General features: G+C 41.5%; 1 long non-coding RNA gene across 1 annotated transcript; it reads left to right on the top strand.

The window, feature by feature from the left end:
- Positions 1 to 879: 879 nt before the first annotated feature.
- On the top strand, positions 880 to 6,418 carry LOC142063750 (uncharacterized). Its single transcript, XR_012662854.1, has 2 exons — positions 880 to 989; positions 1,297 to 6,418. It is a non-coding gene; the product is annotated as an uncharacterized LOC142063750 (long non-coding RNA).
- Positions 6,419 to 24,413: the final 17,995 nt, after the last annotated feature.

The raw sequence follows: 24,413 nt of genomic DNA, 5'->3' as shown, positions 1-24,413 counted from the left end.
GTCAAATGTGATAAAGGTGGTTTCCGTATTCCCGAGCTTGCTCTGGTTATGCTGAAACTACAACTTGCAAACTATTTATGTGGAGTTGTTTGGAAACAGAAGGCTGTGAGCACTGTTCCGCACTCTATAATCATAAGTTTTTTATGTCACCCGTAGTCACGACTCACAAACGTGCACAGGCAGTGGTTGAAATGGAAATACAGAAGTCCTCGTGTGAATATGAGGAAATCCTGCTCCTCGGCAGCAGCCTCCGCCTGAAAAATGACAATTTACTTATTTGATAGAGAAATACTGATAAACCGTTACCTAGACCGTTTTGAATGTTCTTCATCTGACTATCTGTATATGAATATGTACATGTATCTATAAAATATAGTGCCATAAACGGCAATAAAAGTATTAATATTCTGGACAAGAATCCAATTTTATCTTCAAGCAGCATGTGCAGGGATTGTTAAATCATATAATGGAAGCTTTGTCTAGACAGTTTTCTCGCAGGCCAACTTAAATTTTTTACTTTGTTTTTAATGTATTTCCTGGAATAGAAGGTCTCAATAATTTGTTTACAACCTTTTCTGGAAATCTGGAAAACCCAGTTTTCTGGAAACTATGTCAGTTTTATAATATTCAGAACTGATAATAATTTTTCTAAACCAGACCATATATTCCTGGAGTGTGAATGTTCTCAGAGAGAACCGTTAGCTGTAAATTCTCTCAGATTGTTATAAAAAAGTTATTAGTTTTTTCAAGTGAAACCTTATCAAGTGTGTTACTTGGAAAGGAGCAAAGCCTTGTTTCAGTGCCTGTGAGATGTTTCCATCTGATGACTTTTATGACAAGTTACTATATATAAAATGACTCAGTGTATTTCACAGTGGAAAATCCAGATTATGACCATTATCAAATCCACCACTGCTACAACAGTCTCAGCATCCAGGCAGACACCATGACACGGCTTAACGTCTCAGGAGTGATCGTCTAAAGAAGGGGTAAGAAATTTTTGTGCAGCATTTTTAAAGCTGCTGCCTTTGTTCTCTCAACCCTGGCCTTGGTCCAAGCTCTCTGAAATCAGCGGAAGGACTCACATTGATTTTGGTGGGCTTTAGCTCTAGACCAGCTCTTGAGTGAACAGGTTTCAGACTTTAGAATCACAATCACAAGTGTTAAACCAAGCCTGGCAGAATGTTACTGGTTTGAACAATGCTGCAGGTGCTGTTCCCAAAGCCTATAATGTTACGTTTTCATTTAGTTTTGAATGCACTTTAATAATGAAGGACCATTTTCTTCCGCTTTCAGGGTGCGTACCTCTGAATCGCCTCAAAGGCATAAAAAGAATGCTACGACACTTCTAAAAGCTGAGAGAGATGTATGAAGCTGAGTTCCCACCAAAGGCCACGGGTTCATTTGCAACACCTCTTTTGATTCGGGTTGTTGGTTTTTTTAAACTGATTTTTCCTTACGCTCTTCTCCCCACCATTACTTTGTTTTAAATTTAATTCCCTTTAGTGTTAATCCCCCCTGCTCTCTAAGAACCTCTTCATCGGTCAGAGAGGAGGAAGTGAAACCTGTTGATTAGATGAATAAAGCAGAATTAGTCCTTCCAGCAGACGGAGCTTCCAGCCTCCGCAGAGCCACCCGCCGAAGCGCCGGGTGTCCAGAGCCAGTCCCTCCTCGCGCGGCGTGGAGCACCTACCCTGCCCGCTGCAAAGGCTACGCGGGCGCGTTGACGCTCAGGAGGTCGGCGTGAAGCAACGGGGTGAATTGGGGCACGAGGTGCTTGTCGAAGGTTGCCAAACCTGGTAAAGCATTTAGAGGGAAAAGGTCGCTGAGCAAGGCTCCGGTCGTCCCAGTAAGCGCCTGCTGGTGATTCCGCCTGGAAGGCAGCAGCCTGCTCCAAAAGGCTTCTTGGACTGCACTTATACACCAGGTACATCTGCAGGTACCTCTGCCCTGTTTTCAAGGGCATGCCACAGATTACGTCACCAGATACCTTTGCTTGCATAAGGGAGTATGGTTTCCATAGCCACACTGCCATCCCCTTCGTCTCACTGCTTGCAAATACCACCTCTGCCTTAAAATGCAAAGGATTAACTTCCCAATTTAGAAAGGTCTGTGCTTATGCATGTATCAAAACTGTCACATTTTGATTGTCCTTTTAATGCTTTAAAAGCTGAACTTTTAATTCAACTTCAAAGCAAGAAATATTTTTTTCTTGAACTCCTTGTATTTACAGAGCTATCTGTCTTTAGATTAGACAAGCAGATAAAAGAATTGTCTTGTAAAATTGTAGTTTCCCTTTAATAAGATACTCTGACAGGCAATTATTCATGCAGTCTGCTCTGTACTAAATGTTTTTTCATGCTGTGCTCCCCTGTCTCTTGATTGCAGGAATGTGCTCCTGTGAATTATAATTATGAGTAAATATGAACTGGTACGTATGAAATGATTTACTAGACCTTCCATTGCTACATGATATTAATTCTGTTCTTCTCCATTACAAAGATACGGGAGTTTTAACGAATAACCTATATTTTTTTCATTCTTTGGCCTATTAAGATTGCTGTTAGTATTTACTGTAAGTTACTTTGACAGAAGCTGGAGATACTATGTATAAATTTCATCAGAGACAAATCGTTTGCTAATGTTTAAATCTCAGGACAAATTTTTAAAATGTGCTATATAGTCCTGGAAAAATGAATATTTTATACACATATAAAAGGTGAGTCCAGTTCACCTTTATAATTATTTCACTTTCAGCCGATACTTTCAAACAAAAGGCACCATGGTGCTGAATGTTGTCTTCAGGTTTGGCAGCTTTCAAAGAGTAATTCAGTTTATTGGTATAATTGTTTTTTATTTGTATTAGATAAGAATTTTTTCTAGAACTTCTTTACTTGTAAAGAGTTGGAGCCTGGTTAAATCTAGTCACCCAGGATACCTCATGGCCAGTGGAGAAAGAAGTTAGCTGCAGCAAGCACTCACCCCACTTATCTCAGGTGTATCAGGATGGGATAAATCATCTCCTAATGGTGCCCATCCTTCTCCTTAACTAGACAGCCTATATAGATTACACAGACTATAGACCAGGCGACTCCTTAGGTACTAACACTTAAACTGTACTTACCAGTAATTGAAAATTTTATGGGATGAATATATATGTATAAAGTTAAAAGATTTTCTGCTGGGGAGAGATTTATGCAACCAACATGTCATATTTAACTTCATAAAACAGACATTCACTCATGATAAAAAAAGTCTGATATTACTGTATATAGATCTGTGACTATTTGGGCCATACCGAGAAAAAAACTAGAACTATATAAAAACTATGTAACAGTGATGCTCTTTGGCTTCAAAAATGAGCTGTGTGGTAGAAATGCACCAGGAAAGCACAAAAATAGAAATAACATTGGGGGTCTTTTAGGGTATAAAGTATTTTTACTCTTAAGACAAATACTGTTGACCAAAATGTCATATTTCCTCAGCAAAAACATTTGAGGTTATGTAAGGCTCTCGGTTGTATTTCATCTTAAAAATAGGATTGCTTACATGGGTATGTAAAGAACAAATCATGCCAAGCAAAAAGGTAGAATCATAGAAGAATGGGAGGAAGTACATTAAGCATCTAGAATTTACTAAAGCATTTGACACAGCGTGTCTCAAAATTGTGTTTGACAAATGAATCAAAATGGATTACGCAGAAACGCAATTACGAGTACAGGTAATTGGCTGAGGAATGCACTAAGGAGTCACGGTAAACACGAGAGCGAAATCCTGGTCCCACACAGGTCTTTGTTAGGGCTTCACTGCGCCACGCGGGAGGAGGCTTCTGGTGATTCGTTGCAGAAACAATTTAATTTACTCGCTGGGTCGTGTTCCTGGCAGAGATGAGGATTCAAGAAGATACACAAATATTTTTTCCTTAATTCCTGCGGTCGTTGCTGCCTTCTCTAGCTGAAGGTGTGGGTGGGCAGCAGAGACCTAGACCTTGGCTCTGATCACAGATATACCTATTCTACATCCGTTTAGCCTTACCGATTCAGCAGAATTATTTCTCTGATTTACAGTGTTGCAGACGGACTGCAATGCCCAACATCACCTCCTGTGCAAGGTTGTCACCTTTTGAAGCCATTTCCCCACGGCTCGTCCATGAAAGTACTAATTAAACCATGATATTTGCTCCTGACAGGGCAGCAGTAACTTACAGAGCACGGAGTTTGCTGCCCAAGCATACCCCTGCTGCCTGGCTGCTGGGAATCATGACGGCAAAGAAAGTTTCCTTGCTGTAAGAGCTGTAAGGCTAAATGAGAACTAAATGTAAGTCACTACATGCCAGCTTAGTGATTGCCTTCACAGTGAAAAGCAAACCTGAGTAAAATACGAGCTTGGATTATATACCAAGGAAGCAACAGGCAAGGGTGGAAATAGTAATTGGCCTATTTCACAATTTCACCTTCTGTGTTTAGTTACAGCCCTGCAAAGAGAGTGCGAAGTACTGCAACTTGGGGTTGCGGTCCCGGTTTTCCCTTTACACTGTTTTGCTCTAGTGTAAATGATTACGTAGGCGCAGAGGTGGTGAATTGGGCTCTGCAGGTATGGTGCAGTTTTGATGAGCAAGGTGGGATATAAAGAAAAAACCAGGTCCCCTCTCTGGAATATATAAACAGATGAAAATGAAGCAAGAGCTAGATCTTAACTGCCCAGGGTACAGCATCGCAGCGGTCTGTCAACCAGCATGGAAAGCTGTTATTTAAGTGCTCCATCAGTTATAATGGATTAAAAAATACTGTACCCGATATGGGATGGGGTGTCAATTCTAGACCCTACATTCTGCTACAAGGGCTAAATGTGCTCCTTACTGGGAATTTACCACCACTTATGGCAGCAACTCTGACTTGAGGGCTAGGACCGTGCTCACCATTTCTGTCAGAGCAGTTTGGCTAGGATATATCTCAGCTACCTAAAATAGTTCAAATGGTAAATATTTAATCTATGTTTTCAGGTAGTCTCCCTCAGTGATCAGTGAAGGAAGGATAATTCACCTCCATTTTAAATATGTGCAAAACAGGTCGCAGAGGTAGTATGTCAGTCCGTCTTTTTCTATTGCATAAAGTTCGCCTTAACGGCTGCGCCCAGCAGAGCTGCTGCACCAGCCGATAGGAGCGTGTGCAATTCTTAGAATTGGGCAGTTTTGTCACCCACCTCGGCTCTGGTTTACTTACTAATAAGGTTATGGACAGTGGCACATGCTATTTTGGTTTGATTCCCCACCTGCAAACTCCAGCTCTGTCATTCACCCCTTCTGTAGCGCAGGGATCCGCATCTGAGGTCTTGAAGTAGACTTGAGTCCACTTCTACCGTTCAAATGACCTTCATTAACACATACAATCAAACTGGTCAAACTCTAGAAACCAGGGGCAACATTTCATGAAATAAAAGATATTTTCCTCCTGTAGGAAGATCTTTCCACCAGCATTAAACTGTTAGAGAGAAGCCTTTCACCTGAGAATGTTTTATATATAAAAGAGCATTTGGCCAGAATATTTCAATCAATTAATATATTTCAATCTAATAGTCAGAGGTTGATGGAAAAGCTTTAGCTCTGGGGAGCTGCTCTAAGTTTATTTTGATTTCCATGAGTGTAAACCAGCTCCACCTGCCCACAGCTGAGGCCACCTGGGCTGGCAAACTGCAGAGGTGAGGCCTGAGCTGACTGACATAGATGAATATTGCCGTTCAGAGTACTTTTAAAAAATTAACTGCCTCAGTATTCGATAATCAAATAGCATAAGGACCGCTAATGATCTAGTATTCTTCATTTTTATTTCTAGATCAAGTAGGCACCAGCACTGAGCAGTGTATAGTCACTGTTATGAGTAATGACCCTGAAAAGTGGACCCTTTCCTAATTTGCTAAAAATAAGGTTTTATATCTCTGTGAAAGCGTTGTCTCTTTCCTTTGGATGATTAAATAGTGCACTGAGATGTTATGTTACATTAATGTACAGCCTGGACAAGTCTCTATTTAAACAGAACAGATAGACTTCCTGAAGTTCAGTCTTTAATCCTTTTCCACGTATGGTGGTCTCATAGGGAGAATATAAAGCGTGAATAGTAGAGTCATAGTCATAAAAGAAAGGAAGTAAAAGGGCTTAACATTGGGACTGTGGAAGCAGTTTTCAAGCAGTCCTTACTGAAATCAGTTTTTTAATCTGGTAAAAATAGAACATACGTTTACAAGATTCTATTTGAATGGACTGAAAATACTGTGAAATAAAAAGCTCCGTCGTTTATCCAGTGTGTTACTGTTTGCTTTTATGAGAATTTTGTCATTGGCAGAACAAATACTGTAGGCATTTCCTGATTTTTTTTCCTTCTACTTGAGAAAATAACAAAATAAAGAAATAATTCTTTATTGTCCTCGGCCTGTTCATTCGGATATCTCTCTTCAAGTTATTTCTCTTCAGTCTTAGTGAAGAATGGGACTTTGCAGGGAGCAGTCGTAAAGCTCTCATAGTTTGTGTTTGCACATTGCTTATATGCGTTTTAAAAGAACATTGGCTCATAATAAACATTCATGAAACATTGTATATACTGATCAGTTGTACTAACAAGTATTTGTAAAATAAATCTTAAAATTCACGTACGTTTAGTACTTGAATTCAGAATACGGTGGGTTCGGTTTGCCAGACTGTGGTGTGGGAATTTTTTTCAGGTTTCATTAATATTTTTTTAAATTCAGCTTTGGTTATTTTTGGAGTTACTTTCCCATAGAATTTAAAAACATATCATCCATCCATCCATCCATCCATCCATCCATCCATCCATCCATCCATCCATCCATCCATTCCCCAATTCACCCATTCAACCACCCATTCAACCACCTATCCATCCATCCATCCACCCATCCCTCCCTCCCTCCCTCCCTCCCTCCCTGCTTCCAGTGGCACTAAAAATGGGATTTCTCTATGTGTTTCTCCAGAGGGGCTCTCTCCGTTTATCCTGCTGTGAGCTGTGTGGGAGTTACTCAGCAGTACGGCGTGGATGCCAGCTCAGAGTCTGAGCTGTGAAGAACACATTCATTCCAAACAACTTGGCTGTAAGGTCTAGTTATTCAGAGAAGTCAAACCAGATGTGTTATATCGTTATGTTCTCTCTAATGAAGTTAATCTCCATTTTCCAATTAGGCTTTTCTTTTTTATCAGTTCACACAGTTAATAATATCTACAATTAGTAATATAAATTTTAGTTAATAGTGTCTATTAACAACTGACTTTATAAGAATTTATCTCACATTTAAAAATCTGTGGTCATAGTAACTGAAATAATTTAGGTCTAAATGAGTTTTCAGCCTTGAGCATTTGATAGATTGCATTATTTCCTTTTTGTTATTTATACAGCATCATAAGTATGGGTGGTACTTCATCAGGAGCTCACAGTTTAAATTACACCTAACACACAAGTGTTTTATGAGGACCATGAACAACATGTAGGAGAGCACTGGAGTTTTTCATCCTTGTGCAGTATTTTGACAATTCCTTTTTCATTTAATTAGCAGAGAAAGTCTCTGAAATGATGGCCAGGAGGGAAGATCAGTGATGGAATGCTGACCAAAAGCCATCCATTTTGAACAGGATTTGTGTTCACCGACATAGGTGCTGCACAGGTTTGATACCCACAGGTAGGTCTGAATTGTGTTTTGTTGTTCTGCATAGAGGTCCAAAATATCATTTCTCTTCCTACAGTTTTGTTCAAGTCTTTTTTTTTTTTTTTCAATTTCAGGGGAAATTTCACAGGTAATATTTAATAAGGCAAAAGGAAGATCTTCAATTTGACCCATAAGCCGCCCTATAGCTACTGGAAAGTACAGAAAACTTACAAAATAAACACCTGACGAGAAATAGCACTTAATAGGCGTGCAAATGTCCTTTTCATGTGTCACTCACCTGGCAAGGTATTTAACATCTGTGAAGAGGCCAGAAGAGGTGAATGTGTACGCTGGGGTTCCGCAGCACCGACGGAGCAGAGCTCCTTGGAATCCAGTTTAACAGAGACCAGAATTGACGAGGAGCATCATGTGTGGCGGAGTTGGCTTTCTTGGGAAGAAATTAGTGAAGCTAATACAGAATAAATTGGCCTATTTTTGCTAGGATAACAAAAGTAGGGAAGGGTTGACATCTGCTTATCTAAGGGCACAGAATAACACTTACCTTTGCCACAAATCACATTTGCTTTTAAGAGAGAGCAGGCAGCAGGGTTGGTCCCTCCATTACATAGGACCAATACGTACAAGGGTAGGATCAATCCACCTGGACTGTTGTCTGAAATGGTTACTACATTACATTCCCTTCCTGAAGGGCTCACACTGAGCGCAGTTTCTTTAGCTTCTCCTGTGAGCAGAGCTGCTCCGCTCCATCGCCCTGGCTGCACGCTGCTCGCCGATGCGGTTCTCCAAGCAGACACTTACTGTATCATTGATGCTAACCGCAGTATCAGCAGATTAAAGTTGCTTTTCTTAATCTGAAATATTATCCTTCTCTGCTACCAAGTGATACAAAGACAGAACTGGATGTTACATGATGAAAAGGTTTCAGTGCAAGTTTGGTGTCTCGTAAGTTTTCTCTTGTTAACATTTGTATTTCTAGACCGTCATATTTCCTTTTGATTTTTGAAAAAGCTACTTTCCTAGGGAAAGGCTATACAGTTGCCGCCCATTTTACTCACTGAACAAGTCTGGAAATTAAGTGCAAAAAATAGTGTCACGTACAGCAACCTCCTGAGGAGAAGGTAATTCTCTTTAGCTCCAGCAGACAGCTGCTGGGCACTTCCACTACCAACATTTCCATAACCACCATTTTTAATCAATAAAATGAAACATACAGTTGCAGTAATATTAATTTCATAATAGAACAGAAGAAGGAAGTGAGTTACCATCAATCTAGTTTGCTATATTTCTCATCATTAGAGCCAGATCTTCAGCTGGTACCAAACAGCATCTCTTTCTAGCTTCAGATAGCTCGTAGGACTGTGCTGGTTCACCCTCACTGAGGATCTTCATTCGCCTTCTGCCTAAAAGAAAATTATATAAAAGTACAATGTAAAAGTAAAAAATTTCAGGACCCAAAGCTGGTGAAGGAGCTGACTCCAGGGCAGACTGGGATGCTGCAAAGCTCTTACCTTACTCCTACAAGTGCTATGTACTTTCTGAATGTTCAGGGGGGTTCTCCTCCCCATTTTTTCTTCTCTTTATCTCTGCGTTGTGTTTGCTTTTTTCTCATTCATTATATTTCTTCTTTCATATCAGTGGTTAATGTAACCTACGTTCTTTCACATTTTCCAGGAACATTCCTTTTCTACTCAGTGCATCCCCATGAGGAAGACGTCAAGCAAAGAGCTAGGAGACCCACATGGATGAGCAAAGAGCTTCTAGAAAACCACAAATGGAAGAAGGAGGTTTACAGTACATGGAAAAAGGGACTGGCCACTTGGCAGGAATACAGGAACGTTGTCAGGGTATGCAGAGATGCAACAAGGAAGGCCAAGGCCCACTTGCAACTAAATCTGGCAAGGGATGTCAAGGATAACAAGAAGGGCTTCTTCAAATACATCAGTAGTAAAGGAAGACTGGGGGTACAGTGGGCCCGCTGCTGACCGAGGCGGGTGCCCTGGTGACGCAGGATGCAGAGAAGACAGAGTTACTGAATGCCCTCTTTGCTTCAGTCTTCACTGCTAAGGCTGGCCCTCGGGCATCCCAGTGCTGGGTCCAGCCCTGTTCAACATGTTCATCAACGACCTGGGCGACGGGACAGAGCGTCCCCTCAGCAAGTTCGCTGACGATCCCAAGCTGGGAGGAGCGGCTGATACACCAGAGGCCGTGCAGTCACCCAGCGAGAGCTGGGCAGGCTGGAGAGCTGGGCCCAGGGGAACCTCAGGGAATTCAACAAGAGCAAGTGTCGGGTCCTGCCCCTGGGGAGGAACAACCCCCCGCCCGGTACAGGCTGGGGGGGACCTGCTGGAGAGCGGCTCTGCTGAGAGGGTCCTGGGGGTGCTGGGGGGCAGCGAGGTGACCCTGAGCCAGCACCGGGCCCGTGGGGCCAAGGGGGCCAGCGGTGCCCTGGGGTGCATGGAAAGGCGTGTGGCCAGCAGGGCGAGGGAGGTTCTCCTCCCTCTCTGCTCTGCCCCAGTGAGGCCACAGCTGCAGTGCTGTGTCCAGTTCTGGGCCCCCCAGTTCAAGAAAGACAGGGAAGAAAGATGCTCAGGGGGCTGGAGCATCTCCCTTATGAGGAAAGGCTGAGAGACCTGGGTTGGTTCAGCCTGAAGAAGAGAAGGCTGAGGGGGGATCTCATCAGTGCTTATAAATATCTGAAGGGTAAGGGTCAAGGCAATGGGGCCGGGCTCTTTTCAGTGGTGCCCAGCGACAGGCCAAGGGGCCACGGGCACAAGCTGGAACACGGGAAGTTCCCCCGAACATGAGGACAAACCCCTTCCCTGTGTGGGTGCCAGAGCAGGGGCACAGGCTGCCCAGAGAGGCTGTGGGGTCCCTTCCCTGGAGACATTCACCCCCCGCCTGGACGCAGCCCTGTGCCCCTGCTCTGGGGGTGCCTGCTCACGCAGGGGTGGGACGGGGTGAGATCCAGAGGTCCCTTCCAGCCCCTACTGTTCTGTGAGTCTGGGATTTTTCTCTGTTTATTTTTTCTCTTTACTTTTTCGGTAATTTCCATTTTTTACTCTTTGTATGAAGATTATATTAAGTGACAAGAATAGTGTCAAATAAATGAGATTATATTAATGAACAGATCTTGTCGCATTTCCATGATTCACAGGAAGAAATATTCACACTGGCTGATTTTTCAATTAAATAATTTTCTGTGTTATCTGTTCAGCATATCTTTATGAATATGCATAACTGTAATGCATTTAAATTGTTTCAGGTCTTTGTTAACCTCAAAAAGCCACAAGGCACCTACTAGCAAAATATGGGATTTTTTTTGCTTTTTGTGTAAAAATCAGAATACTTTGGTCGAGCCTTGATATCTTTTTCAAGGAAGTACAGGGGATTAGATGTTTGAGAAAGCATCTTGATTCTTTCCAAAGATAACAGACTTATTCTTTTACTGTTCAACTTATTTCATCTTAAAAGTATTATCTTTTTTTTTTTTTTAAGTGTTTCCTATAATGCCACTTTATCCCATGAGGACTCGCACCACTAGCAAGTACATCCAAAAATGCCTAGTAAAGAATCTGTAGAAAATTAGCTGTAACTCCAAAGATATCAGAAGTATTAATTTTGAAGTGAAGGATTGCTGCTCCCCACATACAAAGGGAACCTTGGGGAATTAAAGTTTTGTTTCTTGAACATTTCTTTCCTATGGCTGCGAAAGAATTACAAGGTCTGGCACACGGTTACTGGCAAGCGCCAGCATCTCTTATTTCAAAGCCTGTAACAAAATGTTGTATAGCTGTTGCAGTTTTAAAATGAAAAACTTTTATCATCAGCTGAAAAACTGTACTGTCATGGACACATTCCCAGAGGTTTTCTTTACTGAAATTACTGAAATTGGTTCTCCAGTGAGATTTCGCTGAAAATTAGATAGCAGTGCCTTCTGCCACATGTGCTGTGAAGGAGCGAGGAGGATCTCTCTTTCCCCTTGAGGCAGGAGGCTCCAAATGCAGGACAATTTGGGGAATTATAAGGAGAAAATTACGTGAGCTGCTAGCTGTTTACCAAAGGAAATCACAGGGCATAGATATACCTCCTCTCACAGGTTCACCACTATATTTCACTCTTCAGGGGCTTTCCTATTTGAAAGCTTATCTGTATTTTGATTACTCTGGTAGGGACCACATTAAAATTAAAAAGTAAATAGAGGATTAAAATACTGCAGCAGTATATGTTTACTTCAGCATGTAATTTTATTGCAGTCAGATGCAATATATGCTTCTCTTTATATGGAACAGAGAGTACCATAAGGTTTTTTTTAAATGGAAGCTTAACAGCTTTCAGGCTTACAGATTTTATGTCTTTCTATATGTAAAATAAGACCATTTGCTAATGCGGAAAATATTTTTTCATTATAAACCGTGATATTTTACGTATTTCATAAGTCTAATTAGAACAGCAAAAACATTGACTGAAAATGGCCAGAATAATTTATTTGAGTTTTTAATGGAATTGATCAGAAAAATGTGGATGATGTACAAATAAATAATTCCTTGTCATATGTCCTCTCTATAGCTCCTCTTAAGTACATAAATGAGGAAGATATTGAAAAATATTGGCTTAATATGTTATAGGAAAATCCAGTATAAAAAATATTCTGTTCAACCAGTGTTATCCAGTCAATGACAGAGCTGATAAATAATCTTTTTGTCCCTCCCATGGGAGAGCAGCAGTCACCACTGTCCCCTGCTGAATGAGACATCGCAGTGTGTTGGGGGAAACGCTTCCCACTACTACCAGCAAAGCTAATGAGACATACGGTGATAAAGTAAAAGAAAACATTGCAAGGAATATGCTATTCTATATTCAGGAATATTAGGTTTTAAGATTAAAACTAAGATGGTTTAGTATAATACGGGCAAAAGGATAGAGCCCAAGGACAGACAAGGAACCACAGCATTCCTCATTCTCTTTCATCGTGGTCGAAGCTCCCTTCTTTCCTCAGCACACATGTTCAGGTCAGATCACCCTGCCCTCACTTTGATTAAGATCAGAATTTTCCACTTCCATCAGTCGGTCATCTTCCACTCTTCCGTCCCCTTCAGGGGAGAAGGGTCTCCAATTTCAGTGACCTCATTAACTCTCTTGAATACGGGTCATTCTCCCAAAATCTGGACAGCAAAACTGCCCTGAAGATTCCAGGCTTATTTTGGAGGTTGATTTTTTAAAACAGGTGCTAAAAGTTATCGTTTACCTCCTAAAAGAAAACATGATGTACACCCCATGTGTGTTGAATAGCGGCACTAAGCAAGATCAGAAATGACAGCAAATGGGAGGGAGGGCAAGACACAAAGGTACAAAGAGTCTCTGTGAGCCTGAGCTGGCTACCTTTGCTGTGACAAAACTCAGGCTTAGGTTAAACAGCCTTTTCCTCCCTACTGGAGCTCTGTGTGGCCGTGCGTGGCCGTGGGTGTTGCTACTCCTCTTCATCTCAGGCTTAGTTCAAATGACTGCTTTGACTTTGTTTCGGTGGATCACTTAGGCTATAATTAGTTTCAACATCTCTGCCTTTTGCTGACTCTTCTCATTTTAGGAGAAATAAATGTCAGTAATCAATATCCATTATTCTGTTAAATCCATTATTTCTTAATTGCTGACAGGGTGCTTGCCCTGCACCGTGTCCGCTATGGAGCTGGAATCTAAATAATGCTCACGTGGCACTGCCGGAGGTGAAGTTTTTCACCCCTACTCTATTAATGCTCAGGATGGATGTTTAGGTGGGAACCATAACACAATAACGATAGTTTTGAAAATCACATCACTGTATATTAAAAATACAAGTAGAATTGACTTTCTGCCAGAAGTTTTTGATTTTCTGGGAGCGCTCTTCCCTAGAATATGCTTGAATTTACACCCTCAAGAGTTTAAACAAAGATGATGATTAAAAAGATCCTTCAAAGCAGAGACCTACTGGTGCGATGGAAAACGGTGGTTAAGCACATTCTTTTCTTTGAAAACTGTAACTTTGCACATCATTCTTTTATCTTTCCTCATCCACCTTTTACGCTTACAAAATTACTGACGCTAATAACAGCTAATTCAAATATTTGAATGCAAAATGAGAAATACATTCTTCGAGTTCTGTCTCAGGACTCAGACTATGAACTAGCATAGTCCAAAATTTTCTTCTGCTCCTGAGAAAACCTCTTATGACAGGTCTGAAATGAATCACAGCTTGTTAAAACTCCGGCTGCTCTGCTGAGATCAAGCAGCAGGGCCACCGGGACTGTGCTGGTCGTCCACAGAGGTCAGTAGTGAGGTATGTACATGCTACACAACCCCCTCTCGCACCCCTTCCTTGGGTTTTAAAAATTGCATCATCTGTTCTGCAAGACTCTCTTAGAAGCCCAATACATTCACTGCCTTCTAGTAGGCAGGAGAGAAAGAGAAAATGGGAGGAGTGGGGAGGGGAAGTATGATCCTGTACAGACTAATGTGAAAATAAAGTCAGTTTTAGTAATAAGCTGTAGGAAATTAAGTCTCTCAAGCCTTGACAGCATTCTGTCAAGGTATAATTATTTATATTTTGAAATATATCTTTAAAATACTTGCCAATATTTAGTGAGAAGAACTGCATAGCATTATAATGCTATTTTGTGACATTCTGAATTATGGAAAAATAAATCCCTTCATTATCAGGGGAGTCAGTGGGCTTTGCATTCTCAAAGCAGCAGATATCCCTTGTTGCCCTCCCACACACTACAGGTGTGACACAGAATGACATCATACTTTGCAATCTTTGTTACCATTTAGTCAGAATGTTGTGCAAACAAAACCAGATAAAATTACAGAGATATTTGTAACTCTCAATATTTGAGTGCTGTTCTTAACAGATGGGCAAATAAATATGGATTTAAAATCTTTGATTGTTGGTCCTCTAATTACATAATTAATTTCACACCTGATCTCATAGCTCCTTTTAGAGGTTTGAAGGATATATGGACTTTACTGCGTCTATTTAAATAGGCTTCAGTAGAGCTGAGAATCAAAAGGGAAATCGTGCTTTCCCTGGTGTCAGTGGGCGCCTCCCCCAGTGAACCAAAGCTGCATCACACAGTCCGACAGTCCCATGAGAAATGCATGCCTACGGCGCAGACCCACGAAGCAGCCCTTTGAAGGCGTTTTCAGTATAGTTACAACCATACCTTCACGTGGATTCAGTGGGAATCCTCCCAATGACTTCATTGGCATCCAAACAGAAGCCAGTGCCATAAAACATGGTTCCTCACCTTTTGTCAGCCTCCATGTGTAGAGGACTGGGCTGAGAAGCACAGTGATAAAAACTGCAGGAACCTGAGTTTGGTCGAATTCTATTATGCCCACAAGCATGCTCTAAATAGTGCTGGGGCTGTGGGTTAAAGAAACGAGTGGTATTTGGAAAGGTGCCTAACTGTGGCTGGCATGCAGCAGAGGTGATACATTGGCTTTGTACCTATTTTTTTGCTTAGCTTTTACCCACATGAGCCATGGGAGAACCTAACACAGGACCAGGAAAGCACTCGTGGATGTCAGGTTTCCACTACATATGGGGAAAAAAGAATTGAACTGGAAATTAGAACATTAACAAAGAGTTACACAGAAGGAGTGAGAGAAAATGAGCAAGAAAATAAGAGATGCAAGTTTGCTAGAGTTTGGAGTAGCTACCTTTGAAGATTTTTATGTTCCACTCATCTTCCTTAGTGCGGCCCATTGGGAATCTGGGCATGCTAGTTCAGAGCTCCATCTTCACGCAAGATGAAAGGCAAAGCCATTTAGTGGTGAGAGCGAGTTTCTGAGAAGTGCGTCCAGCCCCACGTAACTGCAATTAAATTATAGTACATAATATTACTGATTAAGGGGCAACGCGGTCCTCAGTGCTCTGCAAGGTAGAATGAATAATAAGTTCTGAAACTAGTCATAGATCACATAACTTTGCAACATTGGTGGTGTTAGCTGAAAAATGAGTTGCTGGGGATTAATTGGGAGAGTATGCTGTTCTAAATCAGACACGTGCTAAAGATCATCAATAAAGGTTAAAAAAAGGCTCTTTAAATTAGCTTTCTGATTGATCAGGAAAAGTTCTGAGAAAAGGTATGAAAGGATTTGAGCAGCTGAAGTTTGTAAGCACATTCTGGACCTTGAAAAGTCTTGGTCTTCATAAATGAAGAGGTATGCAGAGTATCTCAAAACCTGACTCACCTTGCTGTGTTTCGGCTGACGGGGAAGCAGAAGTCAGTGACTCAAGAAAAGGAAATGTTAACTCATTGAACTGGTACTGAGAATTAAGATGGTTTCCTTTCTTTTTTGTAAATATTATGAAATATGAATAATGCAAAAGTTTAGTGTTACTTTTGCTTGCTGCATACCCATACGTTTAGAGGAGCAGAGGCTAATGGGTGATTATTATGCAGAAATAGCTATACAAATGTTTAAGACCTGGAAATATTTTCCCTATTTATATCTGAGCTTGTAACAGTATTGCAGAACACAAAATCGATGAGTTTTTTTCTGTTTATTTTTGAGTTTGTCTTCTTTCCTATTTAGTTGCTACCTCATTACAAAAGATGAGCCATTTTCCTTTACTTTCAGCGGCGCAAGATATTATGGTTTAACTCTGGGAATATCCTGGTCGGCTGTTCGCCCTGGAGTGTGCAGGCGGTGACATGGTGCCGATGTGCTGGGGAGTGCTGATGATTCATGGAGTGGGCATCGTCTCATCTGCAGCCTGGGACCAGCTTGGAAGCCAGCCGATATTCTGCCAGAGCAAGGACTGGCTGAGCTCCCCCCCAAAGGCACATGCAATTTCTGCTGAGGCTGGTTACATGCAATTTGAATGCTGGAAAGGCTAAAATAAAACTCGGCGGCTGTTAAACAACAGATGAAGATAAATAGAAGCAGCAAGCATCAGTGGCCACATGAGTTATTTTGTCTGTCTTCTGAGATCCTGTCATCGCAATGAAGTTTTAAGGCAATTCTAATAGGAATCATATTTAGTATTTATAGTGAATAAGGCTGTGAAGGTTCACACATCTTTGCCTGCCTTGAGGAGGCATTACAAAATGCAATAAGCAGGATATGTCTTCTTCATTCCCTGGTTCAGATTCTTTCACCTTTCCTGCCACTCACAGCACTTTCAAACATTATTAATTATGTCATGATAGAAGTTCACTCTGCATATGTCTTATTATGCTTGTGGCTACTTCTGTTAGCTTGTTACAGTTAGTTTCTCATAGGTCAAATGATAAAAGGAGATGGAAGAGGAGGCATTAGGATGCCTCTTCTAAAAGGGTTCTCCTGTCTCCTCATGTCCTGCCATCACATATTTCTACCTGGGAGAACAGCAGACAATTACAATCCCAGAATGGGTAAACAACTCTCTACCTCCTAATTGCCACCCTGGGGAGCATTTAAGCACTACTTAACCACAGGTTAAGTGTTGCTGGCTTTACAGTAAAGTTTAGGTACAGCTTGCTTTGAACGCGTACAGGGTCTGCTCTCATGGAAGTGCTCTGAAGGCAATCGTCTCTTCTGAGACATCAGTTGGTAAGATTGGCTGGCACCTGAACTGCCTACAAAAAATTGTTCAGCAGTCGAGTTGCTGAAGAGTTCAATAATTTAAAAATGAAAAGATGCACTAAATTATCTAGGTAATTTCCTGAATATGGGTTTAACTTAATTTTCTATGTCTGAAGCAAAGCAGTGCCCAACATTCCCCTTGGGACCCATCCTAATGAATCTCATTGCCAGAGAATTTTCCCTTATATTCAACCTAATTTTTCCCTGTCTTAATTTAATCCCATTACTTCTGCTTATGCTCCCTCTTGCTAGACTAAATAATTCAGTGTCAGTGATTAGGTACAATTATAGATGCATCAATTAATGTTCGTCAGCGTGGCTACAATGTTATGGGAGAGTCTATAAGACATGGCTGAATTTGTGGAGTCCCAGGAACTGATGATCACGGACAAGGAGATTCACTCATCTGATCCCTTCCAGACTTTCATCCCATTCCCGCTTGGGCTCTCTGTAGAGCTGGAGCTGCTGGGCAGAGCAGCGGAGACATCCTTATCAGCTCTTCGTTGTTCTGATGACACTGAACTCTGTCACACGATCCCCCAACCCAGTAAGCACTGGTTAGGCTAATAATTAGCGAGATACACCACCAAAGTACGCGTGGATATAAAAATATAGACATATAAAATCATCACTAGTTGTAAGAAATACTTTAGTTTATATTAATCTGATTAATGTGTTGAAAGAGAGCAGTAATGCACGTTTAGCTCACGTCATTATACTGTATGCTGCTTTGGTGCATTTTTATCATCTTGAGATTGAGCAGCATGGGATACCTGTTTCCCTGTTTAAGCCTTCACGTTTCCTTTCATTAAATGGCAACACACTGTTCTTTTTTTTCCTCTAATAGTTACTGTAATATGGTATATATTTTAACTGCTGAACACTCAGCTGGAAAGATTGACTGTAGCAGTTTTTATAAATATATTTGCTGCACAGATGTTCTAGGAACCTATTTTGCATGCTTGCCCAGCTTGGTTTCCTTTCCATTTTTTAAGGGAGATTCAACCTATTGTATCCATTTGCAACTCTTCTACTCTCTTGCTCGTAAGGAAAATAACAAAAAGTCTTGACCTGCATTTTCCTCAGTTTGTCCTGACGGATCCCATGGCAAGCTCAGGGGACGGGCAGCGCACCGCTGACGGAGGCGGAGAGAGTTCATGCGTGTCACCGGCCAGTAATTCAAGACCCTTCTTAGATAGGAAGCGTCCTGTGCAATAGGACAGACCTGCAAGACATGGCGGTACCTGGTCAGCCAAGCGACAGCGCTCACCGGCGCCTTCCCTGGTTCCACAGCCTGAGAGCCACCACCCTCGTCCCCTGCAGCGAGGTGCTGCCTCCGCGTCGGGTGCCCGTGGGGCTGATGTTGGCAACAGAGTTCTCTGATTCCCACGCGTTTTGGAGAGCATGAAATGGTGTGCTGAAACTTCCCGCAGAACACAAATTCACTTCAGTGGGAGTGCTACAGGAAAATGGAAGTGGATTGTCCTCAAAACTGCAAAATCTGCAGTTATTTTCCAGCATCGTGCCTGTGTTACATGGTTTGAGGGGTACCAGACACAGATGTTAAAGCCTGTCCTTACTCCAGCTGATGACCCTGGATCTTTCCACAGAATTAGAGAGCAGTTTTATGTGTTCCCTTGAGCTAGATTATGCTTCCAGTTCAGCAATATAACCAATTCTGTAATACTATTATTCCATATAAACTGGCTTATTATCCTTCTGAAAAGCCTAAAGATCTCTGTTTGCTCTTGTTGATATTTCAGCAGAAATGCACATGAACTTATTTCAACGTGTTTTAAATCTTAAAAAAAAAAACAAAAACAAAATAGCCAGGGAAAATTAATGGGAAATGACTGTTAATTTTTTTCGTTTTAGGAAAAGAAAGCTACTCCAGCTGGAAAGAAAGGAACCTCAGGGAGATTTTGCCAGAGAGGTTCTTAATGTATCTTGTTCTGTAAACTATCACCAACAGACAGCCTTCCTGACCTTAGAGGGGAAAGGAAAAGGTGCTTAAACTTAATGCATTTTAAAATAATTAATCATGTTATATATGGCTAAGTTCAAGAAACAGTAAATTGCTTTTTATCTTTTCTCAGTGAAAGAGTAATTTCAGTTTTGAGAACAGATAAATCTAGGTCAATGGATGGATTTTCTGTGGTTTCTCTGACATTTGAATAAATTAAAAATATACTTTGAACACTCAACAAATCAATCACAAAGTATCCAAAAACGAATACACCCAGAAAAGAAACTTTGGGATTGGTCCTTCAGTACTTTGCTTCTCAAAGCACGGGTTCAGTCACAATTTTGTAATAAACATGATTTTAATTGTATTATGCTCTCTGACATGGCCAAGCTACTATTTTAGTTGTGACTTTTGGGCACGTAAGGAGAGCATTTCTCTGGTATAACTTACTTTGGCTTTTCCTTTCTTAATGTCAAGCCGTGACAGTCAGTTGTACTTTAACCATCTCATGGCACTGCCTCGCTTTGACCTTTGATGGGAGCATCCCTGTCCTGCTCAGTTATAATTAGTCATAAATCCATCAGATTTCAGCAAGGTTAAATTGCGCTATTTCCTGAAAATTCTCTTCCTGCACCTGACACTTGTCATTCTCTGTCTTTTCTTCCTCCCGTTTCCCACCCAGCACCTGAGTGCCTTTTTACAGACGGTGCTGCATCGGGCTATATGCAGGGGCATAACTGGCCCTTTGTCATCTTTAAGTATTTTCTGACAATATCGGGCAAATGTCTGTCAGGTAAAAGGATACCTGCTGAACAGGCCGCATCGCTGCAGACTGCATTCACAGGCCTGCATCCGCTGGTACGTCAGAGCTGGTAGAAACACAGTCTGAATTGGGGAAGGCAGGGTTAACTGCCGTATGGGACCAGGCAAGGGGCAGGAACGGGTAGAAAAAGACTCTCAAAGCTGTTTTTTGTAATAATCTTCTATATTCATAACGATAGCCGAGGCTGTCCCACCTCATGCTGAGCAGAGCAAGGAAAGCTCACGCTGCATTTTTTTGGCAACAGTGGAACAGCTTCTACCTAGCAGGTTATGTCTTCGCTACTCCGGTATCTCCTTGTAGATCTACAATATTATGAGCGGTACAAATAAAGGGTTGATTGGTAAGCAGAAAAATTTTAGGACTTTTTCCCCTGTTTTTGGAATGGGGTTTTTTTCATCAGCAATATTTTTATATGTTTTTATGCATTCCAAGTATTTGAGTTTATATCCTTTGCTACCGTGCAAATTGTTAGAACTATATTCTTTGGTCATTTGTCATGGGCAGAAATGCAAGGTAGGTAGAGACCGTTTCTTCTGTGAGATGAATACAAGTACTTACCAAAACTAAAATCGGAAAGTGGGTCTGGAAGGAGCCCTCCCACAGTTAAGGTGAGACGATGGTGTCGTTGCACCCACAGATCTGCACGCTCGTCCCGGGGCATACAGGCAGTTCCTGGGGCTTATGAGCAATCAAAGCAGGCATAAAAAAGAAAACCTGTGATCACACAGTCTAATCCTCTGTATTGTTTATTCAAATCAGAAAGTAAAACTTACCTAATGCTTTATTCGACCTTCAGTTAAGGAAAGCAGAAGGAAAGGTAAGTGCAACCTGTGAAGGAGCAGGGGAGAGAGTGCTCTGAAGTATGTACTTAGTTCTGTCATGGTTGGACTTAGCACAGGGAAGTGAGGTTTGTTTATTTTTCTGATAAATAACTTGTGTTTTTGTCATCACTCGACAGTGGGTTCTCTTCACGCACCCATTGCATCTTCAGAGAATCCATTAGTTGAACATCTTGGCTCAATTATTTTGGTTACCAGGACATAGTAATTATAATTATGTTCAGCTTTTCCCATGGGATGGCATTCTTCTTTGGCGGACAAGTCCTGTGCAAGGGTAAAGTTTTCATGTGAGATGCACAGGTTTGGCCGATGCAAAAGTGAGTCTGAGCAATCCTTTACAGAAAGTGAGAGCATGGGGGGATCCAGATCCACGCTCACCGACGAGGAAAGTCACCACTGCTCCTGCGTGGGCATCCCATGAGTGGAAGCCCCAAATGGGAAAGAGCAGAGCTTCAGTTGAGCTTTAAAATTAATCTGGATAGATTCAAAACATCTGTCTTATCTTTAGCTAAATTGGAGCAAAACAAGAAGGAAGCTGAAGTTTCTTACTGATTTGGAACTTGTGAACTACATAATTTCGGATGATGGTAGGTTTGGTAATTTTAAGACAGATTTCCTGGGAGTCCCTAAGGCAAACTTTATCCAAGCAAAAGCAGAATGATGGATGTGCTATCTAGGACACGCAGCTCCACATCTGTGGATATTTTAGTAAAATAAGATTAAATGAGGAGAAACTATATTCTTTTTAATTTCCCTTGGGTTTGGTTAAACCTCCAGAGACAAAAAGCTTCCCTAGAGGTACCAGACGACTGGAAAAAATAAAATCAGCCTCTCAGCTGGGAAAGTAAGACAGCACATCCACAGACTTCCTTCGCGGGAAACGGGAAGTTGCTGAGGGATGGACCCGGCACAAGAATCCAAAACCAAAGAGGGCGTTGCTGTCCTGGCCCCCATGCAGAGAGGGTCTCTAGCGTACGAGTGACTCGCAGCGTTTATGCACGACGCCAGCCCTGTGAAATACCCTCACCTGCTGCAGCAAACCCTGCGATTTCTCCAGACATACCCTGGCTGCTGATTTACTCCCGCAAAGGAGAGACAACTGCGCTGCCACGGGGCTTTTAACGGCTCCTTGGCTGTCTCTGAGTGCCAGGGAGCCTGAGCAGCAACGTGAAGCGCGGGGTGAAGAGTACAGTGGAGCCCACTGGAAAAAAAACTGTAGTCATTAATATGGATTCCAGGGTAATTTTATATTTCATGAGCTTCTTTTCTCTTTCTCTTCGAGCCCCCAGGAGATGGCAGATGTTTTCGAGTATCACATGGAGAGCAATGTGTCTTTTTTCTTTTTTTTTCTGTTGTGAAGGTTCCTCCTCGCTTGAAAGGATTAAGAGAGGAAAATCTTTTTTTTTTTTTTTTTATCAAACGCCTAACTCAGGTCTTCTTCACCAAATGCAGTCAGCATTTCTGAAAAGTTTGCAGTCGTGCTGCCTCGTAGAGCATTTGCCCTTTCAAAGGTATGAACTTGTTCATTAAAGCCGGCTACCCAGAAAGCTTGGATCCCTCATCTCCTTCAGGGGTACAGCTCACATGCAATAAAATATCAGTATCAGTGAAGCTGCAAAATGTTAGTGCTGTTCTCACATTGTACATTTATCTCATACATGTTATTGTCTCCTAAACCAAGTTCAGAGCAAAACACCTTGTTAAATCAAATCTATGCATAATATTTGAGAAATGAGGTCTAATCTTGCAGCCTGTAACTAGACAAAGGTATTACAAATAAAACTGTTGCAAAAGCCACACTGAATTTCTTCCGGCGAAGTCCGACATTAGCAATAAGCCATTGTAACGATGGGCAAGATCTCAGAAGAAAAGTGAGGGGACATAAAATCTCTATTTTCCTCCCTATACTGTATCTCAGTATTGTGTACGCATCTATTGAACTTCTCTATGGTTGTCCCTTCAGTTCCTTTCTGTTTATTTCTTGCTTTTGTTTGACAATAAAATATTTTTCTTCCTCTTCTGCATACAGGTATAAGGTGGTAAGACATAGTAATTTTTTTTTCCTGAAAACCCATAAAAATTACAGTGTATTAATACATTGTACCTGGTGCTTGCCTAAATACAGGAATACTTACCATGAGGGGCCACACCAGCGACTGCGGCTGTGTAATGGCCAACGGCCAACAACCTCTTACCGCCAAGGTCTTTGCACCATGGATTTGTCCCTAACTCCTTCCTTCCATGCCCCGACTGTGTCTTTGGCCAGAAGATACCGCACCCTTCCACCCGAAGGCAAGACCTCTACACCGTAACTTTCAACCGCTGGGTGTATTCAACTGAAAAAAGCAAGTTCAAAAGACTGGTCGTGCATCCGTGTTGCATAAGCGTGTTGGAAATGGCACCTTTCCCATGGTCTGCTCCAGGAGTGTTTTAGGAACGCTCTGTGAAATGCGGATGGGAACTAATACTGCAGATCTTGGCTGGATGGGTGCTGTTAGCGCTTGGTCACTGCATTGCTGCCAGTGGGCAAGGCTGGAAACGTCTGTGAGTTCTCTTAGAGCGTGGGCATTCGGTGAGGGTGAACCAGCGCTTCAAGTCGGTAGATATAAATCCGGCAAAGGAGCACGAGAAGAAATGTCAAAGTCCTACCAACTCTACTCCCTCACCCAACTTTTATTTTAGCTTAAAATGTAAGAAATAATTTACTTCTTAGCAAATATGGATGCTAATTCATAAAGTATTTATTTCCCCCTACCTTGGTGTTTAAGGTGGCTCCATATTTTTTCCCCTATTTCCAGGGAGGGGAGCAGACAGCTAACATGCTCCTGAATGAAAGATATATGAACCATAAAATTGCCAGAGACTCTCTAATGTACATGTTTAAGTTATCAGGCTTCAGCTCTTTTTAAGTGTAACGAGTCTGACTATTCTTGCGTTTGGCTGACATTAGAGGGTTTTAAAAATTCTTTGAAAGGACAAAAGCTAAAATAACTTTTCTATATTTCACTCAAAGTAACCAGAAATATTTTACAGAGTGATGAAGATTCTATTTCCTAAACCTAATGGGAAGGGTCCCCCAAACCAGACCTCATAATATTGGCCGCACAGAGGAAAATAATATTAATTTACATGTCCCTTCACAATTTCACTCTGCCGTATCACCTTCACCTGATGCTCACAAAAATAAAATTATTACGGATGTGGCAAAAAATCCTTTTAGTATTTCTCATAAAATGAGATACATTAGGCTCTATCAGAGTCTCCTAATGGTTATAATAGAGAGAAGAAGCCTGAAGCCCTGGACTGATTTTGAAAGAGGTATGTTATACAATGAAAACATGAAACTAAGAAGGAGCTGGAAGGGGGATGAGATGATGACGGAGTCCTTCCTTGGCATGTGATGATCCTTTGCCTATTCCCAAGAAACAAGGAAGAAAAGTCTTGTAAAAATTGTCAGCAATATGAAAGCACATTATCTGGGACCCTAAAGAAAAAGAGATCATAACTTTTG

The sequence above is a fragment of the Phalacrocorax aristotelis genome, chromosome 12, assembly GCF_949628215.1.
Source record: "Phalacrocorax aristotelis chromosome 12, bGulAri2.1, whole genome shotgun sequence".
NCBI classification, from domain to species: Eukaryota; Metazoa; Chordata; class Aves; order Suliformes; family Phalacrocoracidae; genus Phalacrocorax; species Phalacrocorax aristotelis.
The sequence above is the reverse complement of the archived record's forward strand: the minus strand, read 5'-3'. Positions and strand labels throughout refer to the sequence as shown.